This window comes from Schistocerca gregaria, chromosome 2, assembly GCF_023897955.1.
Source record: "Schistocerca gregaria isolate iqSchGreg1 chromosome 2, iqSchGreg1.2, whole genome shotgun sequence".
Taxonomy (NCBI): Eukaryota; Metazoa; Arthropoda; class Insecta; order Orthoptera; family Acrididae; genus Schistocerca; species Schistocerca gregaria.
The window spans coordinates 225,352,489-225,357,488 of record NC_064921.1 but is presented as its reverse complement, the minus strand read 5'-3'; the positions used below and the strand labels follow the sequence as shown (position 1 = coordinate 225,357,488).

Sequence of the window (5,000 nt, the reverse complement as noted above, 5' to 3'; positions counted from 1 at the left end):
TTGTCGCATCCACGTTGCCACAGTACACAGGCATGAGTTCTGCAACCAGAAGACGTTCGCCAGACGCAGCCGCACAAATATAGCGCAGAATGTACCACCAAAAGAGTTTCTCAAATCCATATAATCACAGCAATCAATACATTTTGTTCGAAACTAAGTCGTCTGTTACAGACATCAGAGATTAGACAGAATGCAGAGGTCTATGTGTCGAGTAATATCTCAAGTTTTGATCACGTTGCAATCTCCATAAAGTAATACTTTGGGTATTTGAATTTATTTCGAGTTCTCTGTATTTCATCAGCGACTATTATTGTACAGATGATGTACTGGTCAGCCTGCACTGTTTCCTCACACTGTCATCTCTAGACAAGAGTCGTTTTCATACGACAAGTGTCCCTTTTGACGTGTTTGTGGCTGTGGCGCGGAAGTAACCTCACGAGGGGAACGCCGCATTTACGACTAACACTCTCTGTTTGTAGCTCACACTACCGAAGAAACAGTTTGGTGCCGTAGGTGCGCTTGTGTTTAATGCAAATTTTTGATTTCACTTAGAAGAACACGGCCAGTATCGTGCTGTTGCACATTACAAAGGATCTCAATGAAATGCATGGTGCTCCAGAGAAGCGACAAAATCTGTGTCAGGAGTGGGATTCGAACCCACGCCCTCATTCGTGGAGCAGAAGGCTCTAGCTGCTACTGCAGCCTAGGTTGTTCCTTGATTCTGGCGCCTTAGACCGCTCGGCCATCCTCGTTTGTTCTATTAGAGTACTTGCAGTTGATGTAGTTGTCGCATCCACGTTGCCACAGTACACAGGCATGAGTTCTGCAACCAGAAGACGTTCGCCAGACGCAGCCGCACAAATATAGCACAGAATGTACCACCAAAAGAGTTTCTCAAATCCATATAATCACAGCAATCAATACATTTTGTTCGAAACTAAGTCGTCTGTTACAGACATCAGAGATTAGACAGAATGCAGAGGTCTATGTGTCGAGTAATATCTCAAGTTTTGATCACGTTGCAATCTCCATAAAGTAATACTTTGAGTATTTGAATTTATTTCGAGTTCTCTGTATTTCATCAGCGACTATTATTGTACAGATGATGTACTGGTCAGCCTGCACTGTTTCCTCACACTGTCATCTCTAGACAAGAGTCGTTTTCATACGACAAGTGTCCCTTTTGACGTGTTTGTGGCTGTGGCGCGGAAGTAACCTCACGAGGGGAACGCCGCATTTACGACTAACACTCTCTGTTTGTAGCTCACACTACCGAAGAAACAGTTTGGTGCCGTAGGTGCGCTTGTGTTTAATGCAAATTTTTGATTTCACTTAGAAGAACACGGCCAGTATCGTGCTGTTGCACATTACAAAGGATCTCAATGATATGCATGGTGCTCCAGAGAAGCGACAAAATCTTTGTCAGGAGTGGGATTCGAACCCACGCCCTCATTCGAGGACCAGAAGGCTCTAGCTGCTACTGCAGCCAAGGTTGTTCCTTGAGTCTGACGCCTTAGACCGCTCGGCCATCCTGACACTTGATTAGATCCTCCTCGTTTGTTCTATTAGAGTACTTGCAGTTGATGTAGTTGTCGCATCCACGTTGCCACAGTACACAGGCATGAGTTCTGCAACCAGAAGACGTTCGCCAGACGCAGCCGCACAAATATAGCACAGAATGTACCACCAAAAGAGTTTCTCAAATCCATATAATCACAGCAATCAATACATTTTGTTCGAAACTAAGTCGTCTGTTACAGACATCAGAGATTAGACAGAATGCAGAGGTCTATGTGTCGAGTAATATCTCAAGTTTTGATCACGTTGCAATCTCCATAAAGTAATACTTTGAGTATTTGAATTTATTTCGAGTTCTCTGTAATTCATCAGCGACTATTATTGTACAGATGATGTACTGGTCAGCCTGCACTGTTTCCTCACACTGTCATCTTTAGACAAGAGTCGTTTTCATACGACAAGTGTCCCTTTTGACGTGTTTGTGGCTGTGGCGCGGAAGTAACCTCACGAGGGGAACGCCGCATTTACGACTAACACTCTCTGTTTGTAGCTCACACTACCGAAGAAACAGTTTGGTGCCGTAGGTGCGCTTGTGTTTAATGCAAATTTTTGATTTCACTTAGAAGAACACGGCCAGTATCGTGCTGTTGCACATTACAAAGGATCTCAATGATATGCATGGTGCTCCAGAGAAGCGACAAAATCTGTGTCAGGAGTGGGATTCGAACCCACGCCCTCATTCGAGGACCAGAAGGCTCTAGCTGCTACTGCAGCCAAGGTTGTTCCTTGAGTCTGGCGCCTTAGACCACTCGGCCATCCTGACACTTGATTAGATCCTCCTCGTTTGTTCTATTAGAGTACTTGCAGTTGATGTAGTTGTCGCATCCACGTTGCCACAGTACACAGGCATGAGTTCTGCAACCAGAAGACGTTCGCCAGACGCAGCCGCACAAATATAGCACAGAATGTACCACCAAAAGAGTTTCTCAAATCCATATAATCACAGCAATCAATACATTTTGTTCGAAACTAAGTCGTCTGTTACAGACATCAGAGATTAGACAGAATGCAGAGGTCTATGTGTCGAGTAATATCTCAAGTTTTGATCACGTTGCAATCTCCATAAAGTAATACTTTGAGTATTTGAATTTATTTCGAGTTCTCTGTATTTCATCAGCGACGATTATTGTACAGATGATGTACTGGTCAGCCTGCACTGTTTCCTCACACTGTCATCTCTAGACAAGAGTCGTTTTCATACGACAAGTGCCCCTTTTGACGTGTTTGTGGCTGTGGCGCGGAAGTAACCTCACGAGGGGAACGCCGCATTTACGACTAACACTCTCTGTTTGTAGCTCACACTACCGAAGAAACAGTTTGGTGCCGTAGGTGCGCTTGTGTTTAATGCAAATGTTTGATTTCACTTAGAAGAACACGGCCAGTATCGTGCTGTTGCACATTACAAAGGATCTCAATGATATGCATGGTGCTCCAGAGAAGCGACAAAATCTGTGTCAGGAGTGGGATTCGAACCCACGCCCTCATTCGAGGACCAGAAGGCTCTAGCTGCTACTGCAGCCAAGGTTGTTCCTTGAGTCTGGCGCCTTAGACCGCTCGGCCATCCTGACACTTGATTAGATCCTCCTCGTTTGTTCTATTAGAGTACTTGCAGTTGATGTAGTTGTCGCATCCACGTTGCCACAGTACACAGGCATAAGTTCTGGACCAGAAGACGTTCGCCAGACGCAGCCGCACAAATATAGCACAGAATGTACCACCAAAAGAGTTTCTCAAATCCATATAATCACAGCAATCAATACATTTTGTTCGAAACTAAGTCGTCTGTTACAGACATCAGAGATTAGACAGAATGCAGAGGTCTATGTGTCGAGTAATATCTCAAGTTTTGATCACGTTGCAATCTCCATAAAGTAATACTTTGAGTATTTGAATTTATTTCGAGTTCTCTGTATTTCATCAGCGACTATTATTGTACAGATGATGTACTGGTCAGCCTGCACTGTTTCCTCACACTGTCATCTCTAGACAAGAGTCGTTTTCATACGACAAGTGTCCCTTTTGACGTGTTTGTGGCTGTGGCGCGGAAGTAACCTCACGAGGGGAACGCCGCATTTACGACTAACACTCTCTGTTTGTAGCTCACACTACCGAAGAAACAGTTTGGTGCCGTAGGTGCGCTTGTGTTTAATGCAACTTTTTGATTTCACTTAGAAGAACACGGCCAGTATCGTGCTGTTGCACATTACAAAGGATCTCAATGATATGCATGGTGCTCCAGAGAAGCGACAAAATCTTTGTCAGGAGTGGGATTCGAACCCACGCCCTCATTCGAGGACCAGAAGGCTCTAGCTGCTACTGCAGCCAAGGTTGTTCCTTGAGTCTGGCGCCTTAGACCACTCGGCCATCCTGACACTTGATTAGATCCTCCTCGTTTGTTCTATTAGAGTACTTGCAGTTGATGTAGTTGTCGCATCCACGTTGCCACAGTACACAGGCATGAGTTCTGCAACCAGAAGACGTTCGCCAGACGCAGCCGCACAAATATAGCACAGAATGTACCACCAAAAGAGTTTCTCAAATCCATATAATCACAGCAATCAATACATTTTGTTCGAAACTAAGTCGTCTGTTACAGACATCAGAGATTAGACAGAATGCAGAGGTCTATGTGTCGAGTAATATCTCAAGTTTTGATCACGTTGCAATCTCCATAAAGTAATACTTTGAGTATTTGAATTTATTTCGAGTTCTCTGTATTTCATCAGCGACGATTATTGTACAGATGATGTACTGGTCAGCCTGCACTGTTTCCTCACACTGTCATCTCTAGACAAGAGTCGTTTTCATACGACAAGTGTCCCTTTTGACGTGTTTGTGGCTGTGGCGCGGAAGTAACCTCACGAGGGGAACGCCGCATTTACGACTAACACTCTCTGTTTGTAGCTCACACTACCGAAGAAACAGTTTGGTGCCGTAGGTGCGCTTGTGTTTAATGCAAATGTTTGATTTCACTTAGAAGAACACGGCCAGTATCGTGCTGTTGCACATTACAAAGGATCTCAATGATATGCATGGTGCTCCAGAGAAGCGACAAAATCTGTGTCAGGAGTGGGATTCGAACCCACGCCCTCATTCGAGGACCAGAAGGCTCTAGCTGCTACTGCAGCCAAGGTTGTTCCTTGAGTCTGGCGCCTTAGACCGCTCGGCCATCCTGACACTTGATTAGATCCTCCTCGTTTGTTCTATTAGAGTACTTGCAGTTGATGTAGTTGTCGCATCCACGTTGCCACAGTACACAGGCATAAGTTCTGGACCAGAAGACGTTCGCCAGACGCAGCCGCACAAATATAGCACAGAATGTACCACCAAAAGAGTTTCTCAAATCCATATAATCACAGCAATCAATACATTTTGTTCGAAACTAAGTCGTCTGTTACAGACATCAGAGATTAGACAGAATG

General features: G+C 44.7%; 5 non-coding genes across 5 annotated transcripts; all 5 read right to left on the bottom strand.

The window, feature by feature from the left end:
• Nucleotides 1-1,420: 1,420 nt before the first annotated feature.
• Trnal-caa (transfer RNA leucine (anticodon CAA)) lies at nucleotides 1,421-1,536 on the bottom strand. Its single transcript has 2 exons — nucleotides 1,499-1,536; nucleotides 1,421-1,466 (listed from the first exon to the last, which is right to left on the bottom strand). It is a non-coding gene; the product is annotated as a tRNA-Leu (tRNA).
• A 689-nt stretch (nucleotides 1,537-2,225) lies between these two features.
• Nucleotides 2,226-2,341, bottom strand: Trnal-caa (transfer RNA leucine (anticodon CAA)). Its single transcript has 2 exons — nucleotides 2,304-2,341; nucleotides 2,226-2,271 (listed from the first exon to the last, which is right to left on the bottom strand). It is a non-coding gene; the product is annotated as a tRNA-Leu (tRNA).
• A 689-nt stretch (nucleotides 2,342-3,030) lies between these two features.
• Nucleotides 3,031-3,146, bottom strand: Trnal-caa (transfer RNA leucine (anticodon CAA)). Its single transcript has 2 exons — nucleotides 3,109-3,146; nucleotides 3,031-3,076 (listed from the first exon to the last, which is right to left on the bottom strand). It is a non-coding gene; the product is annotated as a tRNA-Leu (tRNA).
• A 688-nt stretch (nucleotides 3,147-3,834) lies between these two features.
• On the bottom strand, nucleotides 3,835-3,950 carry Trnal-caa (transfer RNA leucine (anticodon CAA)). Its single transcript has 2 exons — nucleotides 3,913-3,950; nucleotides 3,835-3,880 (listed from the first exon to the last, which is right to left on the bottom strand). It is a non-coding gene; the product is annotated as a tRNA-Leu (tRNA).
• A 689-nt stretch (nucleotides 3,951-4,639) lies between these two features.
• Trnal-caa (transfer RNA leucine (anticodon CAA)) lies at nucleotides 4,640-4,755 on the bottom strand. Its single transcript has 2 exons — nucleotides 4,718-4,755; nucleotides 4,640-4,685 (listed from the first exon to the last, which is right to left on the bottom strand). It is a non-coding gene; the product is annotated as a tRNA-Leu (tRNA).
• Between the last annotated feature and the right edge of the window lie 245 nt (nucleotides 4,756-5,000).